This window comes from Microtus oregoni, unplaced genomic scaffold (assembly GCF_018167655.1).
Source record: "Microtus oregoni isolate MIOR12 unplaced genomic scaffold, Mior012 000009F_ref0000495, whole genome shotgun sequence".
Classification (NCBI taxonomy): Eukaryota; Metazoa; Chordata; class Mammalia; order Rodentia; family Cricetidae; genus Microtus; species Microtus oregoni.
Genome location: NW_024543068.1, coordinates 19665644 through 19685292, shown reverse-complemented (window position 1 = coordinate 19685292; position 19649 = coordinate 19665644).

Here is a 19649-nt window from a genome sequence, read left to right as displayed (position 1 = left end):
ACCCATTCTTCTTCTCTCTTTCCCCAAAGAAACCAATGTGTTGAATTTAGTCATTTTATAACCATACATATTTATATTTACTGCATGATGCATGCATACACAATTTGCTTAGACACAGTTTCAGCTTTATAGAAATGGTATCATAGAGTGTGCATGTCTTTCTTTCATTTTTTTTTCTTTTGCTCAGTGTTTGATGTGTTGACCTTTGTAACTACTGCTTGTTTTAACTGTTATGTAATATGGAAGAGTGTGGCATAGGGTTGAGCAGCATAGAGATCAATATAATGTGTTGTATGACTGTGTCATCATGTTAAAACACGTGATTTTTTTTGGTTGAAGCTAAATTGTTTTTATTTTGTTAACTACTGTGTACAATGTTGAGAAGAAATCTTTGAAGAACTGGTTTTTTTTCCTTCAGGCTGGGGATCAAGCCCAGGGTCTTGCCTATGTGCGGCTCCAGTCTATGGAATGAAATCTGAAATTCTCCGGGAGTGTGAGAACTTGATATACCTCATGATGAACCGAGACCATAGTGTATCTGTAACTTTTAAAAAATATATTTATTATGTATACAGCTTGCATGTATATCTGCACACCAGAAGAGGGCACCAGATTTTATCATAGATGGTTGTGAGCCACCATGTGGTTGCTGGGAATTGAACTCAGGACCTCTGGAAGAGCACTCAGTGCTCTTAACCTCTGAGTCATCTCTCCAGCCCCCGTGCATATGTACCTTTAGCTTCAACAAATACTGTCAAGTTGTTCTCCAAAGAACTTGTACAGGTTTCTAGAATCCATTCCTTGAGTGTTCCTGCAAGTTCTTCCACACCTCTAGTTCCAGAACACAAAACAAATATGCAAACCATTAAGAAAAAAAACAGCATCAGGAACTCCATTAACCACCAGTGGAACATGTTCTGATTGTGCTATGTCCTTTCTAGAAACATTTCCTGTATGTGACCGTCTCCTTTCAAACACAACTGGCATAAATGGGTGAAGCCCCAATGTCCGGGCCTTTGGAAGTGGAGATCCAAAGGCACATGTGTCGATTGCTTGAAAACTCACTGGGAAATTCATATGTATACTATAGATAAAAGTTAATTACTTAAGTAACAGTTTAACAGTGTGTGTGAAAAGATATCCCTGGATAGTACATATTTGTTACTAGAGGAGTTATACCTGCATTAATTCTATATGAGTTCACAGGAGGGAGAGGTCGCGGTTTACGCGACTCAGATTCTAATTTGCCGCAGAATGGTTTCCTAGCAACCGTCACTAGATGAGAATCAGCTAACTCCACTGTTTTGAACCAGACCTAACTCTGTTAGAAATATGAGTCAAATAAATGCCTGCTTAAGGCCGCATTTTACCTCGTAAAGCTGCATTTGAGATATATGAGTACTGAACAAAGGTCTAAAGAGGTTTCCTTTGCCGGAGCCTAACATAGGCGACACGTGGAATTGGAAATGGCACTAGATTTAAGAACTTAGACACCTGTGCTTCCTCAGGACCTGGGCTTGGCCTGTGATAAGTGAAGAGGTAAAAGATGGGGAATGGGAAGAATGTGGAAATGCAGGCTGGGGATATAGAATCCAGCAAGTCCGTAGCAGTACACAGCCCGAGATGTTTCAGGGATTTGGCCACACTCGGGTGGCGTCCCTGGACACTTGCTCTTCACTAACTTGTTACAGGAAGTGGGCTCCAAAGACTGCATCATGCTTCCAGTGGGAAACAGCATTGCGATGCCAGCTCATTCCTATTCGTCTCATTGTTTCCAATCATCTCGTGGTGACTGGCTGACTGGGAGAGGGACGACACTGGATAGTCCCAGGATGAAGGCCCGTGAGACGCTTGCTCTGAACTATGACATACTTATCACTTTGACTCTTGGGTTGGACAAAGGAAACAGCCATCAACGAAGGAAAGAGTTTCCATAAAAAGAACAGGTTTCTGTTCTGAGTGCCTTATTTAGACACGTCACTTGCAGGCTTCTCGTGCTGGAAGAGACCTCTTGCAGATTCAGGGCATACATTACAAAGAGGGGGCAGTTCCGTCTCGTTGTCAGTGTGTGCCCGACTTCTCTGCGAGAGGAAATTGCCTCTTTGCCTTTTATCTTTTGTACAAAAGCAGATTTATTCTCAGATATTCTCAGGGACATCTATGAGAAAAGGCATTTTTTTTTAAAAAAAAATTAAGCTTAGCCAGAAAAGGGGAGAGTGAAAAACACATTGGGAAATCCTGAAAAGAGTTCTTATTATTCTTGAAGTCTCTCGACATTCTAAGTTTAGTTAACTTGGAGTTACAGTCGAAGATCTGCTGGTGACAGATCACTCCTGTGCAGTTTTCCAGGCTATAATTTTGACTCCACATCAAATGTCACTGAAAGTCGCTTGACTCCAGGGTCAAGTGATCAAGAATTTAGTGACATATATTTTGCTTCCACTGGGGCACTAAACTATGAGCCCTTTAGATGGTCCTCATTGTTTTGATACAGAAACTTTCAGTAAAGGCAATTACACTCTTTGACTCTAATCACAGCACCAGAGAGACAACAGTAGAAGCGTCTTGGCTGACAAAAAAAACAGTCACTGAAGTTTACTGGGCTCCCTGGTTTCGGTCCTCTGAACACAGCCTCTGTCCTGGTGGATGCCATGGGGTGATGGGGCTGACCCATTCTGGCCTGAAGAGCTATGGTATTAGACATTTTCCCCTCCAGATTCAGTGCCATAAATAGGCTCACATTTAAGTCAGTTATATTCAGAACCAATGTAAAAAATACTCCAGACACATCGCTTTCTACCCGTTGGGCTTTGTGTTGCTATTACCTGCGCTCTTGGGATTTTTGTGCCTATTGAATCTGTCTGGACAGTCTGTGTAAGTGCAGCTCTTCTTAGCTTGTGCTCAGGGGCATCATGATGGACATTATTAAAAGTGGCAAACACCGCAAGTCAAGGTTTTTATTGGACAGCTGGTTGTTGGCTGTTTGCCAGCAAACTCCTGCGGCCTGCGGCCGCTGCCCTCTCTGATCGACACCACAGTGCCTTGGAAATCCTCAGCTGACATTCTTCTCACTGCCGTTTGCCACCCAGCTTGCATGTGCCCCTGGTCTAAGCAAAATACAGTACTCTGTAACCACTTTTAAACCCCACAGCAAAGGCCTTCCATACATGGCTTTTAGGAATACTATTTTGTTTAGCAACATCTATCCCCATGGGAAGCAGAGACATCTCTGCAAAGTCAGTTCAGTCTTCTCCAGTACACCTTATTCCTTGTTTGTCTTTCCCAGTCCAACGGCTCGTCTGCTTGTTGGGGAGCTCCCTTGTTCGGCAGCTTTGATGCAACACCCTTTGCAGAACCCCAGAGGACGAAAGTCAAAGTGCCTTTGGCTCACACTGCCTATTAGCCGATTAGCTCCTTGAGTGGGAAGCATACTCCCTCATGCTGGTTAAATCCCTTGTTTTTTTCCTCTTGGTTGCACCAAGATAATCTCTAAGTATTCATCACCCAAGGGCAGCACACAGGACCGCTGTCTGGAAACAAAATGTTGTTTTCTTTCACTGAAGCTCAGGGTCAATCCAGCACAATATAGATTTAATAGGGCAGGTGGGATGAGCCCAGCAAACATGATGGGAGATCTGCCTGTGGTCCACGCAAAGCCAGAAGCAACTGATACAAAGGTGCGTGCAGCACTTCGCATTTTTGGTACTTTTCCGGGGATGCAGTGAAAAATGTACCATCACTTGGGTTTGGGGATTAAGTCCTCTTAGGTAGAATAAATATCCAGCAACCCATTCATCCATCTCTCCACCCACCCATCCACCTATCCATCCTAGGATCATTTATTAAACATAACAGAAATCCAGAATCAAATATGCTCAGCCCCCCCCCCCCCCCCCCCGAGGACTCCTGTGCTCACGGGGAGACAAGCCTCTGGTGTAGAGTGTGCGGACTGGTCTGCTTCCTTCTGCCTGTTGTTTGTTATGAATGAAACAAAAGAACATGAGTTGATTGCTATAGAGAATCTTGCAATTTAAATTTTAAAGATGACTGTTGGCTACCGTGTCATCTGCAGTGCCAGGGGTGAAGTTACAGAGTTCTTGTTTTCTGCACCTTCTGTTCCCTTTGTTAAAGAAAAAAGTGTATGAAAGGAGCTATTGGTATCGGCGTGTAAGTTCTTCTAAGCCTGACCACCTTTCCAAACTTTGTTGCTTCTCTCAGAGGGGAAAGACATGAATTAGAGCTGAACCCTGATCTCCAGCACAGTTCCAGAGATTTGCTTGCTCCGTACCTGACGTCCATCACGTTGGAGTCACAGTGCACCCCAGTCCCTATTTCCTGCTGCGGTGTCTAATGCTGGATGATGCCCCCTGAGTCTCAGAGAAACACTCAAGCAGAGGTCATCATTCTCCACTAGTTGGGGCTCGTGCTGTGTTGTTCCCATAGATGCAATTAGTTGCCCAATAACAGAAAGCCTGTTCTGATGTTGGCAGGTACCCTGGCACATCACCCACAGAACAGATGGCTACCGGTTCCGTAAATTAGATTTCCAGATGATGGCATAATAGTGCGTCAACAGCCACTCCTGCCTTGCCCTTCTTGCCTCTCAGACAAATTGAATGGATCTAGATAGATGCACTGACCTCCTACAGTCAACCATTCCTCTGGGTGGGTCTGAGGGTGGGCAGAAGATATCTGAAGAAATTTGATTAATCTACAATGTGCATCTCTCCTTGCCTTTTCCGCTAACCCTTATTTTGGATTTCTTAAATTTCATGTGTTGACCAAAAGCCATTTCTTTTCTTTTCCAGCTGCCTTGATGACCAAGTAGGAGGGTCTTCTTGCTGCATGCAGGTCACTCTTCCCATCCACATTGGCATGATGCATGGAAAAGTCCTGCTCCATTTCTGAAAAGTGAGTTGATAGCTTCTGGCTACAGGATTGCCTGTCCATCTTCTCCTGATTTTTCTTCCTTCTTAGAGGACTTATGTTACCCCAACTAACTAAGGGTGCTTCTTCTATCACAATCTTTTCCCTACTCCATTTGCCATCGACCAGGGAGAGCCAAGTATTTTTATTTTGTTTTGTTTTGTTTTGTTTTTCAAGATAGGGTTTCTCTGTAATTCTCTGGCTGTCCTGGAATTTGCTCTGTAGACCAGGCTGACCTTGAACTCACAGAGATCTGTCTGCCTCTGCCTCCCACGTGCTGTGATGTGGGATATCCTTCTGTATATGTGTTGCTTTTATTGGTTAATGAATAAAGCTGTTTTGGCCAATGGCTTAGCAGAGTAAAGTCAGGTGGGAAATCTGAACAGAGGTATATAGAGAAAGTAGGCAGAGTCAAGGAGATGCCATGTAGCTGCCTAAGAAGCAAGAAATGACAAACCATTAACCTCGTGGTAAAATATAAAATAAAATAGAAATAGGTTAATTAAATATGTAAGAGCTAGCTAGAAATATACCTAAGCTATTGGCTAAGTAGTGTTATAATTAATATAGTTTTTGTGTAATTATTTAGGTCTGGGCAGCCAGGAAACAAATGAGCAGTCCCCGGTTACAGTGCTGGGATTAAAGGCAGGTGCCACTACTGCCCAGCAGAAGAGCCAAGTTTTAACTGGTCAGAACATTCCAATTTCCTCTCTTGGGAAACAAAAGTGGAGGAGTCAGGAAGCAGACCATTGTAATCAACAGACAGAGGAGGAAAAATGTGCTGGTTGGGTTTTGTCAACTTGACACAAACCTATATATATCTGGGAAGAGGGAATCTTAATTGAAAAGATCTCTTCATAAGTCTATAGAACCTTTTCTTGATTAAGGATTGATTTATGGGGTCCAACTCACTGTGGATGGTTCCACCCATGGAAGGTTGCCCTGGGCTGTGTAAGAAGTCAAGCTGAGCAAGCTGTGGGGAGCAAGCCAGTACACAGTGCTCCTCCATGACCTTTGCCTCAGTTCCTGCCTCCAGATTCCTGCCTCGAGTTCTTGTCCTGACTTCCCTCAGTGATAGAGTGTGACTTTAGCTATTAGATGAAATAAACCCTTTCTTCGCTAAGTTGATTTTGGTCTCAACAATAGAAACTCTAAGACAGAAGACCTAGGCATTGTTCAGAGTCTTACCTGTCTGTTTCTCCCATTTCATCCAGATCTTTAAGATAAGTTTCCCCCTATTTGAATTTACATGAATGGTTTCTGTGCAGTCAAAGTGACTCCTATGTGGTGCCTCATTTTACTCTGCTCTATTTTTTAAAGGAAAATCATAGAAACCACACTGCTGTCTTGGCAAAACTACCCTCAAATTCTACATGTCAAATGTCACCACTAAACCAAATGAGACATTATTGGTCAAGTTCCATCACTAATGGACTAGAACCTTATCTGAGTGCCTTTGCCCATGCCCTACCACTAGTGTAGCTCACGTTGTCCACGTCCCCATGAAAACACATCAATGCTCCTTCTCCAGGTGCCAAAGAGCCTCACGGAAGGGGCTTCCCTTCTAGACTTGGACTTGACAAATCAATGGTATTTAGTCCATTCTACCAATTGTGTTGGGGATCCATTGTATTGGTTGCTTTTCTTGCTTGTATAGAAAGGTGCTTTGTAGTATAGAAAAGCCTCTCATGATAGAGGTAGCTTGGGATGTGGACAGTTCACCAGCAAGGATTGCAGCTGTGCTCAGGTTCAGATGAAGGCAAGGTTCTAGAAGCAGGGCCAGAAAAAAAATTACCCAATCAGACATAGGTCCCTTTTAGACTTTGGATCTTAGAGGCCAAACCCTGACCAACTCAAACGGAGACTGTTAACTCTTTGGAGACAGTCCATATCAATGGACCACTGGAGACTGGCTAGCCAGCTGTCATGGGGACAGAGGATGAGGCGCTGTCTCTGTTCTCATATTCTGTTTGACCACAGGCTAGGTGATGGGCCTCTCTTCCTCCCTAGCAAGTCCGCTTGGTGTGTTTGTGTTTGTTTGTATGTACTTGATGACGTCTGCCTGACAATAAAATCCACGTGAGGGACATATTAGGTACCTAGATTGTCTTCTTTGGCTAGGAATGGGAGACTTTGTGGTTCATATAAAAAGGGTTGACCACATGGAAGAGACGGAAGAAACTGCGCAGGGATCATTTCCAGCTATGTCTAGCTTTAGCACAAAGTCAGCTGCATCGAGTGGTAAGGCTGGTGCCCCATGACAGGGGTTGGCTGACTCTTCAGCAGAAGGGGTGTTCCTCCCATGTCTATGATTACTGCTCTTCTCTGCATGCATGCTGGCCTGTTGTTTTTGGTCTGGAATTCCCTAGAGCTTATAACTAAGTGGCTGTAAAACGCAGTGTACACATTTGGAAAAACAGAGGGCAATAATAAGACAGTTTTACCTCATAGCCCTGCTATAGGCTGCCACGGTGCAAAAGCCTCTCTGCACTTAACATAGTAGACCATCCCTGGAGGCAAGTGATTTGCCCTGCTCTGAGACTTGGGTGAACAACTCTACTTGACCTTTCTTGAGTAGTCGTGTCTTTGGCCTCCAGCCCATGACTCCTTGGGATGGGGGCAATTTTGAAAGGGATAGCTCTTGAACTCACCACCTGGAAAAGTCACTAAAATCCTATAGCATGACAAAAATGTATACCTATAGCACACAAATACCATGTTATGTTAATGTACATAAACATGATATTTACATACTATCAAAGCCAAAAATACATTGAAGGACAAATAAATTATAGGGTCCACAGTGAGACCTGCAGCAGCCTTGCAGGAAAGTTCCCAACCCCAGCCCCTCCCTCTTCACAATTCCTCCCGCAGAGTGCTGGGCAATGCAAGACTGACATCATGTCGATATCTCTGAGTTTGCACTAAGCCTTGCCAGGCGATGTCTATTAGGTGTTTGTTTTATGAAGGGTCTGGGATTAAGGGCTAAGTGAAGAGAAAGAGAGAGAGAGAGAGAGAGAGAGAGAGAAAGCGATCTGAAGACACAGATATTGTATTCACAGAATTTGCAATCTCGTTGGAAGGTATCCTGTAGGTCAAACAATTTAAATGTAGTTCTCCAAAAGAATAAGCCATAAAACACCAGCATGACAAGGGGACCACAGAGGAAAGAGACTGAGACACCGAAAACCCATCCATCTCATCTGGGACATTATGGGACATTAAGTGAACATATTTAAGGTTAAGATACATCTAAGTATGTTCTGGTTCTAATCACATGGGTGGAAGTGTCATGAGGGTCTTTGGCTTAGTTTCTCGAAGGTTTGGGTAGATGTCCTGCTGACATGGCTGGAGCTTTCACCTTTGGGACTGTCCACCAGAGCTCCAAAATTGTTAATCACCAATTTCTTATGCTTCTGCCAGCCCTCTAAGGCGAGAAGAGTCCTTGCCTTGTCTCACACAGCAATCAGTCCTTGTTGCCCTTACAATACTAATACTAATAATAATGTGAAGTTAGTATCTGTGCTGGGAGGGAAGCCAAACACTTATAGATACACATACATAGAAGAATCTAGATGGCCATCAGAAAGAGTGCCCATATGAATTATGGTGTGCTTTCCGTATGCATAGGTGAATGGCCTCAAGAAAATGCAATTGTTTTTATTTCTATCACTATTTCCATAAAGCTGCTTACTCTGTCCTATGCTCTTGGTGGGCTGGGTTTCCAGGTGATGGGCACCACATAGGCATCTGCCTATAGTTTCTGGCCTAAGGAGTCAAGTAACTAGCCTCCCAGGAGATTCAGTTGATTTAACCAAAGTAAACAGTGTATACCACCTATTATTATTATTTTTCAAAACACCCTTTCATTAAAACAGTTAAGTACAGGCATTTTCTAAAGCATTACTATCAGCTCTCAAAAATGGCTGAATTTGAGAGCAGTAATTAAAGGAGCAATCAAGACCACATGGGCTTGGTAGTGGATGTACTTGACAAATCGTGGCATACTATAAAGACATCTTGTGAGATCTGAAAGATATTCATCGTGACCAGGGAAACAATGTACCATATCCTCCACTGAATGTGGCATTTTCATCTGGAAGTGCTAGGACAGGCCAAAGACGAGAATAATGGAGTTTCAGATTCATTCTTGGGTTGGAGATCAACGAGACAGTGGGGAAAATGAGGAGACTGTGCATTTAACTGTAATACTTCTAAAGGAGAAAGGGCGGTCTCTGCACTTTCCGCCCCGGTAAAATACTTCTTGGGACTACGTTGGGGAGAGAAAGATGGGCCCATCTAATTCTGCCTAGGAGCTCATCATGTGTGGGCTGACAGCCTCTCTCCTCGTTAAGGTGATGCGTGATATTATGGACGACCTTGTCTAAGACAATTAAGAACTAAGAATAAACGGAATGGCTCTGACCCAGCTGACCGCCAGTTCAATAAAGACCTGCCAAGGTTGTGTAACTGCAATTGCATTAGGAGGAGCCTGGGGACTCCCAAGATGGTCTCCCTGTATCCCTCCTTGAACAGATCACAGCCGCAAAGATCTGATCCAGAGATGCAATGCCAAGTGTGGCTACTGTTCCCATTTTGAGGAATTAATAACCAAATGTGCATGCATACTCTGACTTGCTCTGGTTCTCAAAGAAGATCCACTTAGTATCTTGTTAGTTTTACAATAAAACCATGGTTTAGTAATTTGGGTATAGCAGGTAAGGGTACTGGGGCTTAGAGAGGCTGCTAGGCTGGCTTCAAGGCAGAAGTCCCAGAGTGGAAGCACAAGCAGCCTGGCTCCAGGCCTGGTGTTATTTCAACTATACCACACTGCTTCTGCTACCTGCTGTAAGCCCAGAGGCAGGCGGTTAAGACCAAGGTTCTGGAAACCACATCCCCGAGGGAATCTCGGAGAACAGGAGAAGCCAGACTGAAAAGAGATGTCTCAGAGAGTCCCTGATGGCCATTGTCACATATTTGAAACCTGTCACAAGGAGAGGAAAAAGAATTCTTTGTATGAGAATTGGGACTAATTGGTTGGAGTCGTGTACAACTCCATGTGCGGGGGTTGGACGCACAGCGATGTGGGAGGGTGAGGGTAAGGTATACTGGACCTTCTGAATTGTGCCTGCACGGGTAAGGGAAGCAAGGACCTGAGAGCTGCCAGGGAACTGGGAAGGGTGAAGGTCAGTGTGAAGTGTGGGCTGCAGAAAGGCTAGCAATGTGAATGTCTATAGCTGGATGGTCACTGCTTTTGTGGGTGAGCTGATTCTGCCTTCACGCAATCCCTGCTCAGTCAGTCAGTCAGGTGTTTTTGTTTGGTTTTGGTTTGTTGGTAGTTAGTTTTACTTTTTTGTAACAAAGTCTTACACTGTTCCAGATTGGCCTGGAAATTGCTATGTAGCTGATGTAGGTATATAGGCTGGCCTTGAACTCATGATCCTGATGTTCCTCCTACAGTCTCTTGAGTGCTGGGGTTGTGGAGGGGTGCCCCCACTTCTGGCTTCCTGTTTGGTTTTGTCCCACCCACTAGTAGTTTTTTACTGGGGAGACTTCCTGGAGGGGAGCACTGGCTGGTTGGTTTCAGAACTCATAGGTTCATGCTCACCACTGATCTTTGCCTAGTGTACTAGCTGGGGCAGGGCTTGCCCAGCTGCAGCCATGGTTCTCAGCAGGTCTGCAGTACTTGCCATCTGCTAGCTTCTATGAGTTCTGCCAGTGTAGGTTTATAGCAGCCCCCGGGATGCCAGCAGCCCTCTCATGGCTGCCCACAACACCCAGGGGTCCTACTTGTCCCCCTTGGTATTTAGACTGTGGAAGTACTTCACCCACTGGTTTTGTCGTGAATGTCTCTGACTAGTGGCTGGCTCTTTCTTTTTCTTTTCTGCTTTGCAGCTCTCTCCAATATAAGTGGTGATTTAGGAAGCTTCAGAACCCTTGCTGGCCCTCTGGCCACCATCTTGCCAGATCTACTTCTCTGGGCCTCTGTTGTTAGTCCCCTCAGGTTCCCCTCTTTCCTCAGCTCTGGGGCTAGTCCTAGGAGCCTCCATATTTTTGTTGAATCCAATTATCTCTGAGAAACAATCATTATCCTCTAATAAACAGACATCTTTTGTAAAGGGGCTTGGAGCTACAGAATCACGCTGTTGGAATATAGTTTTTACAAAGAAAACAGGAGATTCAAAAACAGATACGAAAGGTGCTGTTGTGCAGTGTGAGCTATGGTCCCAGGCCCTGTGAGATGCGCAGGGATCCACACTTTGCATTCTCCACCCCAGTGGAGAACAATTCTCACAGCTGGTGTCCAGCTCAGTAATCTGTCGGTTTTGCCTGACTGAAGTCACATCATTGATTGATGCCAAATCTTGCTCAATTAAAGGTTCATTTTTCTTTTGGCCGTTGGCAAATGCAGCATCGATTATGGGTTCTTAGCATCCACCCTCTCGGATTCCGAATACACTGAGAGCATTTGTCTGCATCCCAATGACAGCAACAGCAACCAGGGCTCTGAACCACCTTTCTATTCTGGGCCCAAGGACACCTGGCAGCCTGTCTGACCACAGGCAGGGGATTTGCTCAGTCAGGCCCTTCCCAGCAGGATTAAAAGGAACTTTCCCCAGCCTCTCTCTGACTCCCTGCCCCCTACCCGAAGGAAAAAAAAAAAGGTGAATTTTGAGATAACAGTTGGAATATTTTTACCTGTCCATTCACGTATTCATTTGTTCACTGACTTATTCATTCAATGAGCAGTCCTGGGTGCTGACTTCTGGGGGACATGAAAAAGGGTACAGAGACTATGGGGGAGATGAGACTGGTCTAAGCTGTGTGTGAAGAGTGCTTCCTTTTTGGCAGGAACACCCCAGCAGTCTATGGAAGCCACATTCAAGATTGCTGCCCCAACTTCCCACAATCCTCTTCCTCTGGGGGCATTTTGGGGAGAGAAAACTCCTCTTTGCCTAAATGACTTTCATTCTCATCGCCCTCTACTTTAGGATGTCACTATGGCAAGTTCCCCACCTCTTTCGGGAGCTGTGTAGCTCATCCAGCAATTGCAAGACATCACAGGACTGGCTGGCAGCTGCTCTTCCCTGCAAGCTGAGGTCCATCTGCACAGGTTGCGGGGGAGTCCTCTGGTGGGATGGGGTGGCGTATGTGTGCCACTGCCCTTTTCTCTGAATTCCTGATTGCTCGACCGGCCTCCACCATTGCTCAGTGTGTTTGTTTTCTAAGGATCTGGAACAAATGACTCAGGGATTTAAAGGAATACAATTTTATTATCTTCCTGCTCTGGGACTCAGAAGCCTCACTGTGAACTCTGTCCTTGGCAGGATTGAGTTGCTTCTGGAGACTGTAGGAAAGGATCTACTTCCACCTTTTTTTGCTTCTGAGGTCTTAGCTCCTCCCCCAGCTCCCAGCATCAAAGGGCACAGCATAGCCTCCTCTGCCTCTGCTTTGCTTCCTGACAATTTTGATGCTCTTACTGCTTCTTGTGAAGACACTGTGATTACATCGGATAACACACCCGCAAAGTCCCCTCCCCAACCCCAGGATGCTAGGGATTGATCCAGGGCCCTGCCTATGCTAGGCAACTATCCTGCCTACCCCAAGTTGTATCTTAAACCTGGGCAAGTACCTTTTAATGTTCCCAGGTTCTGGGATGTGACCACGCTGGGGCAGGGGGCCATTATTCTGTCAACCTTCCCAGCTTCATTGTGCTGAGCAGGGAAAAGCCCTTCAGCTCAGCTCAGCTCCAACAAGCCTGGGATATGTCAAACTGACAGTAATGAGAGCTAACACTTAATGAATGCTTGTCACAAGAATCACACACCATATAAAAGCTTTAGATACATTTCCTCATTGAATTCCTCCCCAAGACCTACGGTAGTCGAGAAAACAGATGGATGAGAGGTTAAATAGCTCACTCAAGATAATCAAGCCAGGGAGTCCCAGAGGTTGGGAGACCCCCTCGAATGCACACTGCTCCCCAGGAAAAGGCGTTTGGCTCAGAAAGTAGGGCGCAGACAGATCAAGAGCTGTTCCCAAATGTATCCTGCAGCAGCCCTTCAAATATCTCTTGTCAAAGGCAGGGCATCAAACTTGGTACACATCTCTCTGCCTGGGGTCAATTAACCACCCTTGCTCTAGGAGCCTGTTAATCAGAAACTTAAGCTAAAAAAAAAAAATAATAACACTGATAAAGCAAGCATGGCTTCTCAACCAGCTGCAGTGCAACTGTCAAGCTTGTTAATGGTGACACTTCACACGCTTCCTGTATGGTTTGCAGATGAATCTATTGCTGAGAAAATGTCCTGGGTGCTGTGCATGTGTGTGTGCGTGTGTGTGTGAGAGAGACATGCATGTGTGCAGGAGGCAGATGCCTGTGTACACATGTGTGCACGGGTGTATTTACCATTGCACAGACATGTGGAGACAGAGATAGATGCCGGTGTCTTGGTGTCTTCTCTGTCACTCTCTGCCTTACTTTTTGAGATGGGATTTCTCATGGAGCCGGAAACCCACCACTTCTGCTAGACTGACTGGCCAGCGAGTCCCAGGGATCTGTCTGTCTACTCGCTGACTGCTCAGGGCTGAGGTTGCCCACGGGCATCTGCACCTGACTTTTATGGGGAGGTTAGGGACCTCAGATGACCAGCAATCAATTTACCTCACTGATAAATCTCTTCAGCCGTCTTGAGGACTTTTTCTAACCACAGTCTCTAGCCAGGTCTCCCATCTCATGGCATGTGATCAGTAGTGACATTCCTGTGGGTGGTGACATTCCTTGGGGCCCAGGTTTTCTTTTTGAATGAAGACTGGAAGATCTTCATAAGAACTCTGCTCTTATCTGTCTGACTGGCATGTGACAGGACAGAAAGGTCTCACAGGACTTGCCCTAAAGAAAAGGAGTCTGCAGAGAATTCAGGAAACAAAAGTAAATGACCCAGGTGGATGCAAGGCAACAGGACAAATCTTGTCTGGGCTTTGGATGGAAGAATGCTCTTAATCCCCAGCTCTAGGGGCCAAGGTCTCTGCTGAATGGTGGTTGGCTTTGAGTCAGACTCTCCAAGCTCCATGGACTGATATTTGGGGACGTTTAGGGCTGGTATATATTTGTCTTTGTTAGGTGACATTTGGCTGTTTACATGTCTTATTTAAGATATAAATGTCAGGTTCTCTCTCTCTCTCTCTCTCTCTCTCTCTCTCTCTCTCTCTCTGTCTCTTGTGTGTGTGTGTACTACTAGGAGATATATACACATTATTGTGCAGATTGCCCAAACAACCGAGAGTCACAGTTATAAACTAAAATCTTCAGAGGTCTAATATCCTGACTGGGGTTTGGGTTTAGGTCAAGTTCAGGTGAAAGCATACCAGGGTCAGCAACAGATGTATAACCCATCCCAAGCCAGAAACAAGTTTTATTCTGACATATCTCTGTTTTAACATGGGCAGGGAAGGCTAAGGAGGGAATACAAAGATTAGGTTTTTTTTTTCAAAGATGAAGTTACAGAGTTAATAGCACCAATCCATGTCCTTGGAAGGTGAGGAAAGCGATGACAACAGAGAAAGTTATCAGAAATCCACAGCAAGAATCTATTTCAAGAAAGAAGGAGGTTCAAAGGAAAAGGAGAACTCTTATGCTGGATGGATGTCAGGTAAGGATTGCAAGGTGAATTATTGGTGAGACATGCTCATTTGTTCCCCTGAAATAATCGCACAGAAACTATATTATTTAAAACATTGCTTGGCCAATAGCTTAAGTGTATTGCTAGCTAGCTCTTATATCTTAAATTAACCCATTTCTATTATTTTATATTTTACCATGAGGCTTGTGGCCTGAGGGCAAAATTCCAGCTGGCAGCTCATGTCTTTCTTTTCTGGTGGCTGCAAAACATCTCACTGACTCCACCTACTCTCTCTATGTATCTTCTCCAGTCTGGATATAGTCTGTTAAGCCATTGACCCAAAGCAACTTCTTTAACCAATAAAAGCAACACATAGACAGAAGGACTTCCCACACCATTTCCCCTTTTCTGTTTAAATAAAAAGGAGGGCTTTAACTTTAACATAGTAAAATTACATATAACAAAACAACTAACAAGCAAGAATTATAGTTACAATATTCATATATACTTTATCTTTTATCATAACTAAGGAAAATTATAATTGTAACTATCTATACTTCAATTCCATCAAAGACTCCAGAAGGATACGGTATCATCTAAGTAAGTAGGAAGTGCATTGTAAGCAACTTCCAAAACTCTAGAATTTACAGAGACATCTTGCTGCTTGGATAGTCACCCAAAGTTCTCCCATAACATCGGGGCACTCATTTTAGGCCTACAGGCCCATAGTATCCCACAGACTTTTCCATGGAGCAGGAAATTTGAATATCTGTTCTGCCTTGTAATGGCAAAGTCCATCAGTTGCTTTCTTTGATGTCCTGCAGAATGTCTGGCAGACTCTTTCTTGAAGCAGGAACCCCAAAGGATGGTCTCACCTTTAGGCAAGTTCAGCAGTCATTTCTCTGTAGGTCCTGCATGTCCAGTTCATACAGCATACCACTAAGCAGTCCAGGCAAAAGGAGTTTCTTGCCTGAATGGCTAACCAACTCCATAAGGAGCCTCTTTGATGTCCATCTTTTTCTTAAGTAGATTGGTGCTGCAGGGAGCAGATGTATCTCATTGTCATTAAAAGCCCTAAGTTTTTAAAACATTTTAAATGCCATATTCTGTGATCTTTGAAAGATCTGAAGACTATCTATCCATCTGAAATACATCTCTGTAATCTAGAAAACCTAACTAATATGACTACAAGCTTGACTATTATAGATGACTCTCTATCAACTTATATTTCTTAATTATGTTATATTTTTAAATGAACTGCACAAACACAATAATCAAGAACAGAAACATGTATATAACAAAACTAATCTTAAATTTGTATCAATAAACAAAGATCCATACCAATGCAAAGTATCCATCTCTATAGCATATCCTCTTTAAATGTAAACAAACATTTATAAACAATCATTTAGGGAATTTGGGTGTAGTTCTTTCCAAACTTCTTCCTGCTCTTTGTTGGGCAAAGTAATTTTTTTGGGGGGGGGGTGTTTATGGTGACCTTTTGTGGGGATCTTGGTCCATCAAACCACATTAGTCTGGAAGGAACACACTTGTTCTCATCCTCTGTGGAAACAAAAGAAGAACCTCTTTTCCAAAGCAACATATCCTTAAACCCAAATTGTGAAGTCATGATACTTTTAAAGTATATATGTTGGTTTAGTTTAACCAATCCTCAGAATAAAATATCTCTCTGTAGTCAAAAAATTCAAAGAAAATACAATAATGTACATAATCCATACTCTATGTGTATTACATGTCTTATTTTGTTTACTCCTTTTAATCTATGCCTGTCTGTACTCTGTCTCTTTAAAGGCTTTACCTTTTGTTAAACCATTTATTTCTTTTTATAACTGTCTATATTCTTTTTATTCTCTCTCCTAAGCCTACATACATTTATCCAACACTGTAACCCATTTAGAGGTCTTTTCCATCTGGATTTGTCTTTATTGTATATTTGTAATCGTTTTCTGACCAGAAATGACTTAAAATGCTAAGTGGTGCCGGGCAGTGGTGGTGCACACCTTTAATCCCAGCACTCAGGAGGCAGAGGCAGGTGGATCTCTGTGAGTTTGAGGCAAGCCTGGTCTAGAAGAGCTAGTTCTGGGATAGGCCCAAAGCTACAGAGAAACCGTGCCTCAAAAAACAAAATCAAGAAAAAAAATGCTAAGTGGTGTGGCTAGGATAAAGGCTGCTTTGCCTTTTGGCTCTGCCAAGTCCAACATAGCAGAGACATGTTCACCACCTCTGCAAGCTGAGCACACCACCCCAGTTCCAGGTATACAATGCATCTATGTCATGCCTTTAAGTAGTTTGTAACATGCTGCTCACAAAACCCATTTAAATGCTCTGTAGCACGACTTCCTGAAACAGTCAGAGCTGTTTGTGCTGGCAAACCAGGAAGCCAGCTCTTAAGCCTCACAGCCTTCCTTGCCAAGGTTGAGTGAGGAAGACCTGTCTTAAAGAAGCCGTGGGGAGCCAATGAGAAGAGAGAAGCAGGAATGACAGAATACTGTGAGTCAAAGAGTATCATTTGGAGAGGCAGACATTCCATAACTGTGTTTGTTCATCAATAGTGTGTGACTTATGGGGAAACTGAGGCAGTATGTCTGCATAGGAAACATGAGGGCAATTGTTTCAGTGGTCTTGGGGGGCATCTCTTGGACTCAGGGAGAGGATGTGGCAAGAAATAACAAGAGACTTAGAATTGTGGCACTACCTTGCTTCTGGGAACAGTCACCATGGAAGGTCCCACATGGTTCAGGATTAACAGTGGTGTGTATTTTTTTCCACAGTGAGCACCTTCCCTAGTGAAAGTTGCCAAATGATTTTATTAAAAGTTCAAAAGTCTGTGTGCCTTTGGAGCCCAGGGACTAACAGTCTTGTAGTGCTATCAATACCTGTCATGTAACACATCATCAACCTGTTTTCCAGCAACTATAACATGGAAGTTTGTTATGATCCCTATTGGACAAACAGGAATCTGGGACCAGGGAGTTGGCATCTACTCAAAGTCACACAGAAAAATGTCAGAGCTGGGAAGGGCATGATGGCTTTGCTTCGTGCTTCTGATGTATTTCATTTGCTTTGTATTCCCATCCCTTGCTCTGGCTCTTTGTCCAGTCGGAATCTCTCACCATGGGACAGAAGAAAAGCCAAGCTTTGGTCAGACACTGGACTGAATGCAAAAATGGAGGTCATGTGTGTCTGTGAGATTCTCTCATGACAATGCTACTTCAGGTTTGATATCACTCTGGCCCTTGACAGTCATGCTCGCTCTCAGTCTTCACACATCTAGGCTGAGGAACAGTAGCATCATTGGTAGTGTGGTGACCGCTCCTCACTGGACACCACTGTGGAGTTCCTTCATGCCAGGCACTGGCAATTTAATGGCACCCTGCCTCTGACCCGAAGTCAGGCCCATTATTTGAAATGAACAAGTATATAGCCAGATAATAATTACTTGATACTAATTTGATATTAAACACATTCTGTCAGAAGGAAACATTAATTCCCCATGTGGGGAGAACTTGGAAGCAAAGGAAGGCATATATCAAAGACAGCCAGATGAATGGGGGAAGGGAGAAGGCAGAAGGCAGCGTTCTCTCCTCTACTTGCCAGCCAGCTGGTCCTGCCTCTTCTTCAGTTGGCCTGAGCCCTTACAGAGCATCCCTGGGTTTTCTCAAACTCTCACTTTTAGGTGACATTGACCAATGAGAGGTCTGTGAGTAAAGAGGGGCAGAGGCAGAGGTCCCTGGTGGGACTGTGGTGTAGCAGTCTGTGCTCCTGTCCTGGAGGCCACAGCTGCTGTCATGAGACCTCCTTCAGTCACAGCTTCTTCCCCCCTGCCTCTGCAGACTAAAAGGTGTCTATCACCTTTGTAGCCTAGGGTTCTTACCATGTTCCCCTTCCCCAACCCCTGCCCTTTCCCTGTAGCAATGCCTCTTACCCAACTTCCTTCATTCATCATCTTGGAATGTTCTAGCTATTTCTGGATGGGACCCTGACTTATAACCCTGCATAACTTCAAATGGAGCCTCTACCCAGAGTGAAGTGGCCCCTGGCATTGGATATTATGGTGGCCTTTCAAGGGTCAGATCCTGTTAGATCTGGTGGGCTATGCTAAGGCTAAGCACACGGACCTTAATATTCTCCCCCTCTTTATATATGCGTGTGTGCATGTGTGCATGGGTCCGTGTGTGTGCATGCGTGTGCACACGCATGTGTGCACAATTACATATGGAAAAAGATGGTGTTAGGTATCTTCCTTGGTCGGTTTCTGCCTTTCGTTTAGAGTCAGGGTCTGTCACGAACCCTGTAACTTGCCAATTAGACTAGAGAGGTGGTTACCAAGCTTTAGGAATCCTTTGGTCTCTGTCTCTTCAGAGTAGGAGTAATCGGAGTTTGCCACTTCAGATTTTTTTTTCTTTAACAAGTGCTGAGTGTTGCAGAGAAGTATTTAGAAAAAAAAATACACAGTAGTGCTTGGTGATTAGACAGAGAGGGTACAAAAGAAAGTATGGATGCATCAGATCAAGTCTCCTCATTGTCACTTGTTGGATGACAACACCCCTCCTGAGCTGGGAGTACCAGGCCAGGGCTACTTTAGAGGCAAGGCTGAGAAGTCAGTTATAGGGAGACACACTCTGGGAGTCTTTAAAGAATGATGCGCTACCAATAACTTACCCAGGAGGTGACAGGAAGCTCTCCACTGGGTCTCTCCACTGGAGACCACTCAACTGTTATGGAGTTGTTTCCAAGGGGCAAAGAGCCAGGCTGGAGTGGGCTGAGATGTGTGCCAGTCCCAGGTGAGGAATGTAGCCGGGGGCTAGGGCAAGGCTGCTGACAAGATGGTGGCACAGCAGGGAGAGAGGAGGATGCTACAGGAGGAAGAAAGTGGGATGAACTGGAGCAGTTGCCTTGGTTTCGTGTTTGGTAAGAGAGTACTCATTGGGAAAACTCAGTGGGGGTGTAGAAGTTGTATGGACCAAAGGATCATTGGGAGTAAAGATTCCTGAGGATGATGGGAGACGGCACATGAGAACAGGTGAAGGCATAAGTCACAAAGCAATACCACATCAGTTTGGAATTATGATTAATACA